This window comes from Somniosus microcephalus, unplaced genomic scaffold, assembly GCF_052327205.1.
Source record: "Somniosus microcephalus isolate GS21.2 unplaced genomic scaffold, FLI_Smic_1.0 scaffold2, whole genome shotgun sequence".
NCBI lineage: Eukaryota > Metazoa > Chordata > Chondrichthyes > Squaliformes > Somniosidae > Somniosus > Somniosus microcephalus.
Window position 1 is genome coordinate 2,528,138 of NW_028225189.1, and position 17,139 is coordinate 2,545,276.

Consider the following 17,139-nt stretch of genomic DNA (forward strand, 5'->3'; position numbering starts at 1 on the left):
GTGCTCATCCAAATGCGTCTTGAATGTTGTGAGGGTTCCAGCCTCCACAACCCTTCCGGGCAGTGAGTTCCAGACTCCAACCACCCTCTGGGTGAAAAAGTTCTTTCTCAAATCCCCTCTAAACCTCCCGCCCTTTACCTTGAATCTGTGCCCCCTAGTTATTGACCCCTCTACCAAGGGAAAAAGCTCCTTAGTATCCATCCTATCTATGCCCCTCATAATTTTGTACACCTCAATCATGTCCCCCCTCAGCCTCCTCTGCTCCAAGGAAAACAAACCCAATCTGCCCAGTCTCTCTTCATAGCTGAAGCGTTCCAGCCCTGGTAGCATCCTGGTGAATCTCCTCTGCACCCTCTCCAAAGCTATCACATCCTTCCTGTAGTGTGGCGACCAGAACTGCACACAGTATTCCAGCTGTGGCCTAACCAGTGTTTTATACAGCTCCATCATAACCTCCTTGCTCTTATATTCTATGCCTCGGCTAATGAAGGCAAGTATCCCGTACGCCTTTTTTACCACCTTATCCACCTGTTCCGCCGCCTTCAGGGATCTGTGTACTTGCACACCCAGATCCCTCTGACCCTCCGTCTTGCCTAGGGTCTTACCATTCATTGTGTATTCCCTTGCCTTGTTAGTCCCCCCAAAGTGCATCACCTCGCACTTTTCCGGGTTAAATTCCATTTGCCACTGTTCCGCCCATCTGACCAACCCATCGATATCGTCCTGCAGACTGAGACTACCCTCCTCGCTATTTACCACCCTACCAATTTTTGTATCATCCGCGAACTTACTGATCATACCTTTTACATTCATATCCAAGTCATTAATATAGACCACAAACAGCAAGGGACCCAGCACCGATCCCTGTGGTACCCCACTGGCCACAGGCTTCCAGTCACAAAAACAACCTTCGACCATCACCCTCTGCCTTCTGCCACTAAGCCAGTTTTGTATCCAATGTGCCAAGACACCCTGGATTCCATGGGCTCTTACCTTCTTGACCAGTCTCCTGTGTGGGACTTTATCGAAGGCCTTACTGAAATCCATGTATACCACATCCACTGCGTTACCCTCATCCACACACCTAGTCACCCCCTCAAAAAATTCAATCAAATTAGTCAGACATGATCTTCCCTTGACAAAGCCATGTTGACTATCCCTGATTAATCCTTGCCTCTCCAAGTGGAGACTAATTTTGTCCCTCAGAATTTTTTCCAATAATTTTCCCACCACTGATGTTAGGCTCACTGGCCTGCAGTTCCCTGGTTTTTCCCTACTCCCCTTCTTGAATAATGGTACTACATTAGCGGTTCTCCAGTCCTCTGGCACATCCCCTGTGGCCAGAGAGGTTCTGAATATGTGTGTTAGAGCCCCCGCAATCTCTTCCTTTGCCTCACACAGCAGCCTGGGATACATTTTGTCCGGGCCTGGGGATTTATCCATTTTTAGGCCTGCTAAAACCGCCAATACCTCCTCCCTCTCGATGTTAATATGTTCGAGCATATCACAGTCTCCCCGCCCTATTTCTATGTCTACATCGTCCCTCTCCATAGTGAAAACAGATGCAAAAAATTCATTTAGAACCCCTCCTACATCTTCCGGCTCCACACACAGATTTCCACTTTTGTCCCTAATGGGCCCTATTTTTTCCCTAGTTATCCTCTTACCCTTAATATACTTATAAAACATCTTTGGATTTTCCTTCATTTTGCTCGCCAGTGTTATTTCATGGCCCCTCCTTGATCTCCTAATTTATTTTTTAAGTATCCCCCTGCACTTTTTGTACTCCTCTAGGGCTTCCTCCGTCTTTAGCCTTTTGTATCTGCCAAAAGCCCACCTTTTTATTTTAATCCATTCTCGTATATCCCCTGACATCCAAGGTTCCCTGTGGTGTTTGGAACCACCCTTGACCTTTACGGGAACATGTTGCCATTGTATGATCTCAATCTCCCTTCTGAAAGCCTCCCATTGCTCCGATGCGGATTTTCCTACAAGTAGCTGATCCCAGTCCATTTTGGCCAGATCCTGCCTTATCCTATTAAAATCGGCCTTCCCCCAATTTAGAACCTTTATTTCCGGCCCATCCCTGTCCTTTTCCATGACCACCTTAAATCTTACCATATTATGGTCACTATCACCAAAGTGCTCACCTACTAGCACTTTTTCCACTTGGCCGGCCACATTCCCTAGAATTAGGTCCAGTACCGCCCCCTCTCTCGTAGGACTTTCTACATGCTGGCTCAAAAAGCTCTCCTGGATGCACTTTAAGAATTCTACACCCTCTGAGCCTTTCACACTCTGACTATCCCAGTTAATATTGGGGAAGTTGAAATCCCCCATTATTATTACCCTATTATTTGCACATTTCTCTGAGATTTGCCTACATATCTGTTCCTCTATCTCCCCCTGACTGTTTGGAGGCCTATAGTACACTTCCAGCAAAGTGCTTGCCCCCTTTTTGTTTTTAAGCTCCACCCATATGGCCTCATTAGAGGACCCTGCTAATATATCATCCCTCCTTACTGCAGTAATTGTCTCCTTAATTAATATTGCGACACCCCCTCCTCTTATCCCTCCCCCTCTGTCTCGCCTGAAGATTCTGTACCCCGGAATATTGAGCTGCCAGTCTTGCCCCTCCCTCAACCATGTCTCCGTGATAGCAACAATATCATACTCCCATGTGTTTATCAACACCTTCAGTTCATCCACCTTATTTGCAAGACTCCTTGCATTAAAATAGATGCCATCCAGCCTTGCCCTTATATATTTGCCCTGTCTACCAAGCTGACTTGTTTTTTCCTCTATAATTGGCAGCACATCCCCCCCTATTTCAGCTCCCCTCTGTATCCCATCCCCCTGCCAAGTTAGTTTAAACCCCCCCCTAACAGTGCTAGCAAACCTCCCCGCAAAGATATTTGTCCCGCTCTGGTTCAGGTGCAACCCGTCTGACTTGTACAAGTCCCACCTTTCCCAGAAGCAGGCCCAGTGATCCAGGAAAGTAAAACCCTCCCCCCTACACCAACTCTTTAGCCATGCATTCATCTGCTCTATCCTCCCATTCCTATAATTACTAGCATGTGGCACTGGGAGTAATCCAGAGATTACAACTTTTGAGGTCCTGCTCTTTAATCTGTTACCTAGCTCCCTAAATTCTTGATGCAGGACCTCATCCCTCTTTTTACCTATGTCGTTGGTACCAATGTGGACCACGACCACTGGCTGTTCACCCTCCCCCTCCAGAATGCCCTGCAGCCGCTCAGTGACATCCTTGACCCTGGCACCAGGGAGGCAACAAACCATCCTGGATTCACGTCTACGGCCACAGAAACACCTATCTGTTCCCCTTACTATAGAATCCCCTACCACTATTGCTCTCCCACTCTTTTTCCCCCCTTCCTGGGCAGCAGGAGCACCCCCAGTGCCAGGAAGTTGGCTGCTGCCGCCTTCCCCTGGTGAGTCATCCCCCTCAACAGTATCCAAAGCAGTATACTTGTTTGAAAGGGGGATGTCCGCAGGGGTTCCCTGCACTACCTGCCTGCCTTTGTTGTTTTAATTCACCACTCCATTCCCACTCAGACCTCACCGTCCTCGGGCTCTTGCATTGTTCCACGGAAACCCAGCGTAAGCTCGAGGAACAGCACCTCATCTTCCGATCAGGCACTTTACAGCCTTCCGGACTCAATATCGAGTTCAACAATTTCAGATCATAACCTCGGCCCCCTATTACATTTTTACATATTTTTTATCCACCCCTTTGTTTTGGCCCTTCCCCCTTTTTCTCTCTCCCACATGGCAGCTGTCTCTCATTCTGCCCGAACATTTCACACTTCACACTGCATCCATTGAATAAACATCTCGAGCCGTCTTTTGTCTCTTTACTGGTCCGATCTTCACTTCTCTTTTGTTCTTTCATCCCCATTTCCCAGCCCCCAAACTGGCCTTTTAATCGGTTTCATTTCCTGTGTTTCCTCTCAGTCCTGACGAAGGGTTTCAACCTGAAACGTTGACTCGATTTCTCTCTCCACAGATGTTGCCTGGCCTGCTGAGTTTTTCCAGCATTTTCTGTTGCTCAGCACACACCCTGGGCCCCTGTCAATCATCCTCCCCCGCGCCTGCGCGCTGGGCCCCTGAGCTCCAGGCTGCCGCGCGGGGCTTTCTTTGTAAAGTCGGTGTTGGTGAAGAGCTGCAATCAGTGAGGGACAGTGAGTTTTCCCCCAGATCCGATTGAGATCAGAGGAGGGGAGAGAATAAAGGGGAATCCAAACCTGAGAGTCCGTGGATGCGGGCCCCAAGCAGAGCTTCTTCAGTTTGGCGGAGCGCACCGGTAAGACAAAGGTCCTCTACCAACCTGCCCCCGCCACGCAGTGCTGCTCCCGATTATCAAAATCCACGACAAGGCCTTGGACAATGTGGACCACTTTCCATACCTCGGGAGCCTACTGTAAACAAGGGCAGACATCGCCGACAAAGTCCAACACCGCCTTCAGTGTGCCAGTGCAGCCTTCGGTCGCCTGAGGAAGAGAGTGTTTGAAGACCAGGACCTCAAACACGGTTCTAAGCTCATGGTCTACAGAGCAGCAGTGATACCCGCCCTGCTGTATGCCTCAGAGACATGGACCATGTACAGCAGGCACCTCAAAGCAAAAAATAAACCCTATTCAATTTAATTTAAAATAAGACAATATTTTAGAAAATAGTATTAAATATAAAATAAATATTCACAACCTCCGCCTTTTCACTTCAGACACGCCCCTCCTCCAGCATTCATCTGTGTGAAAGGCTCAGAGGGTGCGGAATTCTTAAAGTGCATCCAGGAGAGCTTTTTGAGCCAGCATGTAGAAAGTCATACAAGAGAGGGGGCGGTACTGAACCTAATTCTAGGGAATGTAGCTGGGTGTGTGGTAGAAGTGTCAGTAGGAGAGCATTTTGGTGACAGTGACCATCATTCAGTGAGATTTAAGGTAGTCATGGAAAAGGACAAAGATGGACCAGAAATAAAGGTTCTAAATTGGGGGAAGGCTGATTTTAATATGATGCAGCAGGATCTGGCCAAAGTGGACTGGGATCAGCTACTTGTAGGAAAATCCACATCGGAGCAATGGGAGTCTTTCAGAAAGGAAAGAGAGAGAGTACAATGGCAACATGTTCCCGTAAAGGTCAAGGGTGGGACCAACAAGCCCAGGGAACCCTGGATGTCAAGGGATATCCGAGAATGGATTAGGAAAAAAAGGGAGGCTTTTGGCAGATACAAAGGACTAAAAACAGTGGAAGCCCTAGAGGAGTATAGAAAGTGCTGGGGGGTACTTAAAAAATAAATTAGGAGAGCAAAGAGGGGGCATGAAATAACACCGGTGGGCAAAATAAAGAAAAATCCCAAGGTGTTTTATAAGTATATTAAGGGCAAGAGGATAACCAGGGAAAGAACAGGGCCCATTAGGGACCAAAGTGGCAATCTGTGTGTAGAGCCAAAAGATATAGGTGGGGCTTCAAATGAATATTTTGCATCTGTGTTCACTATGGAGAAGGACAATGTAGGCATAAAAATCAGGCAGGGGGATTGTGATACACTTGAACAAATTATTGTCGAGAGGGAGGAGGTACGAGCAGTTTTAGCGGGCTTAAAAGTGGATAAAGCCCCAGGCCCAGATGAGATGTATCCCAGGCTGCTGTGTGAGGCAAGGGAGGAGATTGCAGGGGCTCTGACACAAATTTTCAGAACCTCTCTGGCCACAGGGGAGGTGCCGGAGGACTGGAGGACAGCTAATGTAGTACCATTATTCAACAAGGGCAGTAGGGATAAACCAGGGAATTACAGGCCAGTGAGCCTAACATCAGTGGTCGGGAAATTATTGGAAAAAATTCTGAGGGACAGAATTAGTCTCCACTTAGAGAGGCAAGGATTAATCAAGGATAGTCAGCATAGCTTTGTCAGGGAGAGATGCTGTCTATCCAATTTGATTGAATTTTTTGAGGGGGTGACTAGGTGTGTGGATGAGGGTAGTGCAGTTGATGTAGTCTACATGGACTTCAGTAAGGCTATTGACAAAGTCCCACATGGGAGATTGGTCAAGAAGGTAAGAACCCATGGGATCCAGGGCAATTTTTTTTTTAAATTCATTGATGGGATGTGGGCGTCGCTGGCTAGGCCTGCATTTAGTGCCCATCCCTAATTGCCCTTGAGAAGATGGTGGTGAGCCGCCTTCTTGAACCGCTGCAGTCCATATGGTGTAGGTACACCCACAATGCTGTTAGGAAGGGAGTTCCAGGATTTTGGCCCAGCGACAGTGAAGGAACGACAATACAGGTCCAAGTCAGGATGGTGTGTGGCTTGGAGGGGAACTTGTAGGTGGTGATGTTCCCATGCATCTGCTGCCCTTGTCCTTCTAAGTGGTAGATGTCGCGGGTTTGGAAGGTGCTGTTGAAGGAGCTTTGGCGAGTTGCTGCAGTGCATCTTGTAGATGGTACACACTGCAGCCACAGTGTGCCGGTGGTGGAGGGAGTGAATGTTGAAGGTGGATGGAGTGCCAATCAAGCGGGCTGCTTTATCCTGAATGGTGTCGAGCTTCTTGAGTGTTGTTGGAGCTGCACTCATCCAGGCAAGTGGAGAGTATTCCATCACACTCCTGACTTGTGCCTTGTAGATGGTGGAAAGGCTTTGGGGAGTCAGGAGGTGAGACACTCGCCGCAGAATTCCCAGCCTCTGGCCTGCTCTTGTAGCCACGGTATTTATATGGCTGGTCCAGTTCAGTTTCTGATCAATGGTAACCCCCAGGATGTTGATAGTGGGGGATTCAGCGATGGTAATGCCATTGAATGTCAAGGGGAGATGGTTAGAGTCTTGCTTGTTGGAGATGGTCATTGCCTGGCACTTGTGTGGTGTGAATGTTACTTGTCAGCCCAAGTCTGAATGTTGTCCAGGTCTTGCTGCATATGGACACGGACTGCGTCAGTATCTGACGAGTCTCGAATGGTGCTGAACAGTGTGCAATCATCAGCGAACATCCCCACTTCTGACCTTATGATGGAGGGAAGGTCATTGATGAAACAGCTGAAGATGGTTGAGCCTAGGACACTGCCCTGAGGAACTCCTGCAGTGATGTCATGTGATTGAGATGAATGACCTCCAACAACCACAGCCAACTTCCTTTGTGCTAGGTATGATTCCAACCAATGGAGAGTTTTCCCCTTGATTCCCATTGACTTCAGTTTTGCTAGGGCTCCTTGATGCCACACTCGATCAAATGCTGCCTTGATGTCAAAGGCAGTCACTCTCACCTCACCTCTTGAGTTCAGCTCTTTTGTCCATGGTTAGACCAAGGCTGTAATGAGGTCAGGAGCTAAGTGGCCCTGGCGGAACCCAAACTGGGCGTCAGTTAGCAGGTTATTGCTGAATAAGTGCCGCTTGATAGCACTGTTGACGACACCTTCCATCACTTTGCTGATGATTGAGAGTAGACTGATGGGACGGTAATTGGCCGGGTCGGATTTGTCCTGCTTTTTGTAGACAGGACATACTTGGGCAATTTTCCACATTGCTGGGTAGATGCCAGTGTTGTAGAGTGCAGCGAAGATTCACCAGGCTGATACCTGGGATGGCAGGAATGACGTATGAGGAGAGATTGTGTCGATTGGGCTTATACTCACTGGAGTTTAGAAGATTGAGAGGGGATCTCATCGAAACCTATAAAATTCTGTCAGGTCTGGACAGACTAGATGCAGGAAGGATGTTTCTGATGGCCGGGGAGTCCAGAAGGATAAGGGGTAAGCCATTTAGGACTGAAATGAGGAGGAATTTCTTCACCCAGAGAGTGGTGAACCTGTGGAATTCTCTGCCACAGAGGGCGCTGGAGGCCAGTTCATTAAATATATTCAAGAAGGAGTTGGATATATTTCTTGAGGCTAAAGGGATCAAGGGATATGGGGAGAAGGCAGGGAAAGGGTACTGAATTTGGATGATCAGCCATGATCTCATTGAATGGCGGAGCAGGCTCGAGGGGCCGAATGGCCGACTCCTGCTCCTATCGTCTATGTTTCTATGGAACATTGGATCCAACATTAGCTTCGTGGCAGGAGGTAGAGGATGATGGTCGAAGGTTGTTTTTGTGACTGGAAGCCTGTGTCCAGTGGTGTACCGCAGGGATCGCTGTTGGGTCCTTTGCTGTTTGTAGTGTACATTAATGATTTAGATATGAATGTAGGAGGTATGATCAGTAAGTTTGCAGATGACACGAAAATTGGTGGAGTGGTAAATAGCGAGGAGGGAAGCTTCAGGCTACAGGACAATATAGACGGGTTGGTTAGATGGGCAGAACAGTGGCAAATAGAATTTAACCCTGAAAAGTGTGAGGTAATGCATTTTGGGAAGACTAACAGGGCAAGGGAATACACAATGAATGGTTGGACCCTAGGAAGGACAGAGGATCAGAGGGGCCTTTGTGTGCATGTACATAGATCCCTGAAGGCTGCAGGACAGGTAGATAAGGTGGTTAAAAAGGCATATGGGATACTTGGTTTCAATAGCCGAGGCATAGAATATAAGAGCAGGGAGGTTATGATGGAGCTGTACAAAATGCTGGTTAGGCCACAGCTGGAATACTGTGTGCAGTTCTGGTAGCCACACTATAGGAGGGATGTGATTGCATTGGAGAGGGTGCAGAGGAGATTCACCAGGATGTTACCTGGGCTGGAGTGCTTCAGCTATGAAGAGAGACTGGGCAGGCTGGGGTTGTTTTCCTTAGAGCAGAGAAGGCTGAGGGGGGACCTGATTGAGGTGTACAAAATTATGAGGGGCATAGATAGGGGAGATAGAAAGGAACTTTTCCCCTTAGTAGAGGGGTCAATAACCAGGGGGCATAGGTTCAAAGTAAGGGGCAGGAGGTTTAGAGGGGATTTGAGGAAAAACTTTTTCACCCAGAGGGTGGTTGGAATCTGGAACTCACTGCCTGAAAGGGTGGTAGAGGCAGGAACCCTCACAACATTCAAGAAGCATTTAGGTGAGCACTTGAAACGCCATAACATACAAGGCTACGGACCAAGTGCTGGAAAATGGGATTAGAATAGACAGGGCTTGATGGCCGGCGCAGACACGATGGGCCGAAGGGCCTCTTTCTGTGCTGTATAACTCTATGACTCTAACTCTGAGCCGAAGTTCCTCGAATTGCAGACACTTCTGGTCACCACACTTTAGGAAGGATGTGAAGGCCCTTGAGAGGGTGCAGAGGAGATTTACCAGAATGGTTCCGGTGGTGGGGGATTTTAGCTACAAGGACAGGTTGGAGAAGCTGGATTTGTTTTCATTAGAGCAAAGGAGGTTGAGGTGTGATTTGATAGAGGTGTACAGGATTATGACCGGTTTGGATAGGCTAGACGGAGAAAGGCTGTTCCCACTAGTTGATGGTACAAGGACTAGGGGACACAGATTTAAGGTTTTGGGCAAGAGATACAGGGGGGGATGTGAGGAAAAACTTTTTTACGCAGCCACTGGTGAGGACCTGGAACTCGCTGCCGACAGAAGCGGTGGAAGCGGAGACACTCAATGTTTTCAAGGGGAGACATAGAAACATAGAAGATAGGAGCAGGAGTAGGCCATTCAGACCCTCAAGCCTACTCCGCCATTCAATGAGATCATGGCTGATCATCCAAACTCAGTACCCGGTCCCTGCTTTCACCCCATATCCCTTGATCCCTTCAGCCTTAAGAAATATATCTAACTCCGTCTTGAATATATTTAATGAATTGGCCTCTGCTGCCTTCTGTGGTAAAGAATTCCACAGGTTCACCACTCTCTGGGTGAAGAAATTCCTCCTCATCTCAGTCCTAAATGGCTTACCCCTTATCTTTAGACTGTGGCCCCTGGTTCTAGACTCCACCACCATCGGGAACATCCTTCCTGTATCTAGCCTGTCTAGTCCTGTTAGAATTTTATAAGTTTCAATGAGATCCCCCCTCATTCTTCTTAAATCCAGGGAATATAAGCCCAATTGCCCCAATCTCTCCTCATACGTCATTCCTGCCATGCCAGGTATCAGCCTGGTGAATCTTCGCTGCACTCCCTCCATGGCAAGAACATCCTTCCTCAGATAAGGCGACCAAAACTGCACACAATACTCAGTGTGGTCTCACCAAGGCCCTGTACAACTGCAGCAAGACATCCTTGTTCCTGTACTCAAACCCTCTTGCTACGAAGGCCAACATACCATTTGCCTTCTTAACTGCCTGCTGCACCTGCCTGGTTACCTTCAGCGACTGGTGCACAAGGACACCCAGGTCTCGTTGCACTTCCCCTTCTCCCAATCTATTGCCATTCAGATAATAATCTGCCTTCCTGTTTTTGACAGCAAAGTGGCTAACCTCGCATTTATTCACATTATATTGCATCTGCCATGCTTCTGCCCAATCACCCAACCTGTCCAAATCATACTGGAGTTTCTCGGCATCCTCCTCACAGCACACACGCCCACCCAGCTTTGTGTCATCTGCAAACTTGGAGATATTACATCTAGTTCCCTCGTCTAGATCATTAACATATATTGTGAATAGCTAGGGTCCTAGGACCGATCCCTGCGGTACCCCACTAGTCACTGCCTGCCACTCGGAAAAAGACCCGTTTATTCCAACTCTTTGCTTTCTGTCTGCCAACTAGTTCTCTATCCAAGTCAATACCTTGCCCCCAATCCCATGTGCCTTAACTTTACACGCTAATCTCTTATGCGGGACCTTATCGAAAGCCCTCTGAAACTCCAAATACACCACATCCACTGGTTCGTCGTTATCTATTTTACCAGTTACATCCTCAAAAAATTCCAGTAGATTAGTCAAGCATGATTTACCTTTTGTAAATCCATGTTGACTTTGTCTGATCCTGTCACTGTTTTCCAAGTGCTCTGCTATTACATCTTTTATAATGGACTCTAGCATGTTCCCCACTATCGATGTCAGGCTTACCGGTCTGTAATTCCCCATTTTCTCCCCACCACCTTTTCTGAATAGTGGGGTAACATTAGCTACTCTCCAATCCATGGGAACTGTTCCAGATTCCATCGAATGTTGGAAGATGACCAGCAATGCATCTACTATTTCTAGGGCCACTTCCTTAAGTTCCCTAGGATGTAGATTATCAGGCCCTGGGGATTGATCGGCCTTCAATCCCATCAATTTCCCTAACACCATTTCCCTAGAAATACTAATTTCTTTCAGTTCCTCCCTTTCATCAGACCCCTTGCTCCCCGACATCTCTGGGAGGTTATTTGTGTCCTTTGTGAAGACAGAACCAAAGTATGTATTTAATTGGTCTGCCATTTCTTTGTTCCCCATTATAAATTCCCCTGATTCTGACTGCAAGGGACCTACGCTTGACTTCACCAATCTTTCTCTCTTCACATATCTATAAAAGCTTTTACAGTCAGATTTTATGTTCCCTGCAAGCTTACTCTCATATTCTATTTTCCCCTTCTTAATTAATCCTTTTGTCCTCCTTTGTTGAATCCTAAACTGCTCCCAATCCTCAGGTTTACTGCTTTTTCTGGCCAATTTATATGTCCTCTCCTTGGATCTTATGCTATCCCTAATTTCCCTTGTTAGCCACAGTTGAGTCACCTTTTTTGTTTTATTTTCATTCCAAACTGGGATGAGACTAGATCGGCACTTGAGGGAAATAAACTTGCAGGGCTACGGGGATAGAGCGGGGGAATGTGTCTGACTGGATTGCTCTACAGAGAGCTGGCATGGACTCGATGGGCCGAATGGCCTCCTGTGCCTCTATGACTCTATGTGGTTGCTGTGGATCACACTGGGGTCCACCAGCTCCCACATGCTACAGCTGCAACACATCACCAGCCCGGCCATCTCTATTGTATTTTATTTAACTAATTAGGTTTTCAAGTTTTGAAATATCCAATTGTCTATTAATAGTTTTTAATCTAGGTAATAACCTTGTTTAATTTATTAAATTTAGTTATATGCTTTAGATCTTTACTGTAACTTAGCCCACACTCCTAATTAAACCCTAGTTGTTTATATATTTTTTAATGTATCAAGCAGATGGCGGCCGTTGAGCCGGGCCTGTCACTGGGAGAAAGCCCCGCAGCCGCCGCCCCGCTCGGGGCAAATGGGGGACCCGTAGGTTCTTATTCGGGGGCTTGAGGCCTACACCGGGTGTTTATAAAGCCTCCCCGCCGGTTCCATTGCACCCCTGCACCCCTCCGCCTCCCCGCTCCGGAATCTTCTCTCCGCCTTCCGCTGCCATCACCCGATTGGCGGCACTAACTGCGCACGTGCGGGACCCGCCCCACCCCCACCCTGCGCCTGCACACCAGGCCCCTGCAGCATTGATAGGGCCTATTCTACCTCGCGGTGCGTTCTGGGTAACAACTATCGCCATTGTCTCTGCTGCCTGAGGTGTGCAAAGATACATTTAGAGCAAGCAATAGGAGGAGGAGGAGAAAATCAATGAAAGTTGATTCTTGTAATTTCAGACACCGGGATGAGCCGCGCGGCATCCATTGGAGTAATGCTCGGATACACACAGCGCATGGGCAACTAGCACAATTTTAGAAAGGGTTAGAAGATGAGATTAATATGTTATTGTTTATTATTCTATTTAGAAAATTAAGTGGATGATTAGCATGGGTAAGATACAGATTAAGACTCCCCCCGCACTGTCCCATTAAACACTCCCAGGACAGGTACAGCAGGGATGAGATACAGAATACAGCTCCCTCTACATTTATGGGGTGTGGGCATCACTGGCAAGGCCAGCATATATTGCCCATCCCTAATTGCCCTTGAGCAGATGGTGGTGAGCCGCCTTCTTGAACTGCTGCAGTCTTGTGGTGTAGGTCTCCCACAGTGCTGTTAGGGAGGAAGTTCCAGGATTTTGATCCAGTGACGATGAAGGATCGGCGATATATTTCCAAGTCAGGATGGTGTGTGACTTGGAGAGGAACTTACAGGTGGTGGTGTTCCCATGCACCTGCTGCCTTCATCCTTCTAAGTGGTAGAGGTCGTGGGTTTGGGAGGTGCTGCCGAAGAAGTATTGGCGAGTTGCTGCAGTGCATCTTGTAGATGGAACACACTGCAGCCACAGTGCGCTGGTGGTGGAGGGAGTGAATATTTAAGGTGGTGGCTGGGGTGCCAATCAAGCGGGCTGCTTTGTCCTGGATGGTGTCGAGCTTCTTGAGTGTTGTTGGAGCTGCACTCATCCAGGCAAGTGGAGAGTATTCTATCACACTCCTGACTTGTGCCTTGTAAATGGTGGAAAGGCTTTGGGGAGTCAGGAGGTGAGACACTTGCCACAGAATACCCAGCCTCTGACCTTTGGAATTCTCTTCCCCAGAGAGCTGTGGAGGTTGGGTCGTTGAGTGTGTTTAAGGTGGAGATAGACAGATTTTTGAACAATAATGGAGTCAAGGGTTATGGGGAGCGGGCAGGGAAGTGGAGTTGAGGCCAAGATCAGGTCAGCCATGATCTTATTGAATGGCGGAGCAGGCTCGAGGGGCCAAATGACCTACTCCTGCTCCTACGCCTTATGTTCTTGTGTCTCTCATCAGCTCCGGTTGTGTCTGACCCTGTGCATGCGCCCCATGGCCCGCCCTCTCCTGCTCCACAGGTGCCCGGCCCGCACCGCGCATGCTCAGCACACACCCTGGGCCCCTGTCAATCATCCTCCCCCGCGCCTGCGCGCTGGGCCCGAGCTCCAGGCTGCCGCGCGGGGCTTTCTTTGTAAAGTCGGTGTTGGTGAAGAGCCGCAATCAGTGAGGGAAAGTGAGTTTTCCCCCAGATCCGATTGAGATCAGAGGAGGGGAGAGAATAAACGGGAATCCAAACCTGAGAGTCCACGGATCCGGGCCCCGAGCAGAGCTTCTTCAGTTTGGCGGAGCGCGCTCCAGTGACACGTGGCCCAGGGCCTGATTGATGGGAGCTTCCGACCAATAGGGAGCGAGTGGGGCGGGGCTGGAGGAGCGAGCCTGTGGCGGGTCCTCCAACCAATCGGGGAGCCTGAGGGGCGGGACTTGCGCCGGCTGATTGTCTGATCCGCAGGGCAGCGAGTTTCTCCAGTCCCTTCTTCAGGGCCCGGGGCCAGGGGAGGCTGTGGGCCTTTATTCCCCTCATTGGACACAAGGCTCTTTGGCTCACAACACACGGGCTCAGATTGCAATACAGACTTTTTAAATTCATGAATCAAAGGGACAGGGTCTCTCATTCTGTTGTGCGACAGTTCCTGGGACAGACTGTATCTCCCCCTCTCCTCCACACAGGGATTTGTGCTGGTTAAAGGGACCGCGATTCTCCTTGTTCTGCGAGTTTGTAATTAACTTTATCCCATATTACAGACTCCAGGAGTTTACCAATAACTCCTCGAGTCTTGGTTATGATCTTCCAGCATTCCCTAGATTGTAGAATGGTCCCTGGGGATTGGAAGGTGTCAAATGTAACCCCGCCGTTCAAGAAAGGAGGGCAAGAGAAAACAAGGACCCCTGGGCCAGTTCGCCTGACATCAGTAGTACGTGCAAAAAATATTCACAAGGATGACACCAGAACTGGGAAGATATACCGATCAGGAAAGGCTGAACAGGTTGGGGGCTCATTTCTCTGGAAAAGAGAAGGCTGAGGGGTGACCAGATAGAGGTCATCAAGATTATGAAAGGGTTTGACAGGGTAGACGTGGAGAAAATGTTTCCACTTGTCGGGGGGGACCAGAACTAGCTGTCATAGATATAATAATATATAAGAGAGAGAAATAGCACCAGAGTAAAGAAAAGTTCAGAAATAGGAGGAATCAGACGGGGCAAAAGCGAGGCAGACTAAGATGGGTTTGGAGTGCATGTGTGTAAATGCACATAGCCTGGTAAATAAGGTTGGTGAGCTGCAGGCACAAGGTGCCACAGGGGACTCTGATATAGGGGCAATAACAGAGACCAGACTCAAAGAAGGGGAGGATTGGGATGTTAATATTCCTGGCTACAAGGTAATCAGGAAAGATAGAGAACGAAAAAGAGAAGGGGGTGGCAGTATTGATGAACTAAACTATTACAGCGCTGGAGAGGGTGATGTAGTCGAGGGAGCAAAGATTGGTTTGAATTCAGGAACAATAGAGGAGCGATTACACTGCTGGGTGTTTACTACAGGCCACCAAATAGTGGGGAGGAGATAGAGGAGCAGATTTGCAGGCAAATTACAGAAAGATGCAAGAACTACAGCGTAGTGATAATGGGGGACTTCAATTATCCGAATATAGACTGGGATAATAACAGTGTAAAGGGCAAATTGGGGAGGAATCCCTGAAATGTGTACAAGAGAACTTTCTGGATCAGTGTGTTTCCAGCCCAAGGAGGAAGGAAGCAGAGCTGGATCTAGTTCTGGGGAATGAAGTGGGGCGCGTGGAGTGTGTTTCAGTGGGAGAGTATTTGGGGGAACAGTGATCATAATATCATCAGGTTTAGAATAGTTATAGATAAGGACAAAGAACAATCAAGCATAAAAAATATTTAACTGGAGGAGGGCTAACTGCAGTGAGAGGAAAAGGGATCTGACCCAGGTGGATTGGAGTCAAAAATTGGGAAGCAAAACAGTAAATGACCAATGGGAGGCCTTCAAAGAGGAGCTGGTTCGGGTACAGAGCAGACACATTCCTATGGGGGGGAAAGGAAGGGCATCCAAAGCTAGAGCTCCCTGGATGACTAAAGATAGAGGTTAAAGTGAGAAAGAGGAGGTTTATGACAAATGTAAGGTTGATAATACAGTGGGGAATCATGCTGAATATAGAAAGTACAGAGGAGATCTAAACAATGGAATAAGAGGGGCAAAGAGAGAGTATGAGAACAGATTAGCAACTAACATAAAAGGGAACCCAAAAGTATTTTATAAACACTTAACTAGTAAAAGGGCAGTCAAAGAAAGGGCGGGGCTGATTGGGGACCTAAAGGGAGATTGTCTTGTGGAGGCAGAGGGCTGGGCTGAGGGACTAAATGAGAACTTTGCATCTGTCTTCACTGGAGAAGAGGATGCTGCCAATGTAGCAGTAAAGGAGGAGGCCGGAGCGATACTGGACAGGATACAAATAGAAAAAGAGGAGGGACTTCAACGGTTGGCAGTCCTCAAAGTAGAAAAGTCGCCCGGTCCAGATGGGATTTGTCCTCGGTTACTGAGGGAAGTAGGGGTGAAAATTGCGGAGGCTCCGGCCACAATCTTCCAATCCTCCTTGGACATGGGGGTGGTGCCAGAGGACTGGAGGATTGCAAATGTTACAGCCCTGTTTAAAATAGGGGAGAGGGATAAACCCAGCAACTACAGACCAGTCAGCCTAACGTCGGTGGTGGGGAAACTTTTAGAGACATTAATCCGGGACAAAATTCATTGGTCCTTAGAAAAGTCTGGGCTAGTAACTGAAAGTCAGTTTGTTAAAGGCAAATCGTGTTTGACTAACTTGATGGAGTTCTTTGATGAAGTAATGGAGAGGGTTGGGGGTAGAGCGGTTGATGTTGTGTATATGGACTCTCAAAAGGCGTTTGACAAAGTCCCACATAATAGACTTGTTGGCCTTAGTCCATGGGATTAAAGGGACAGTGACAGCATGGATCTAGAATGGGCTCAGGGACAGAAGGCAGAGAGTAGTGGGGAACGGCTGTGTTTCAGACTGGAGGGAGGGATTCAGTGGGGATCCCCAGGGCTCGCAATTAGGACCACTGCTCTTTTTGATCCATATTAATGACCGGGACTTGGGTGTACAGGGCTCAATTTCAAAGTTTGCAGAGGACATGAAACTTGGAAATGTCGTAAACAGTGAGGATAGTAACAGACTTCAGGAGGACACAGACAGACTGGTGAAATGGGCAGAAACGTGAGATGAAATTTAACACAGGAGTGTGAAGTGATACATTTTGGTAGGAAGAATGAGGAGAGGCAATAAAACTAAATGGTCCAGTTTTAAAGAGGGTGCAGGAACAGAGAGGCCTCGGGGTGTATGTACACAAATCTTAGAAGGTGGCAGGACAAGTTGAGAAGGCTGTTAAAAAGCATACAGGATCCTTGACTTTATTAATAGAGGAATAGAGTACAAAAGCAAGCAGGTTATGCTAAGCCTTTATAAAACACTGGTTAGGCCTCAGCTGGAGTATTGTGTTCAATTCAGGGCACCACACT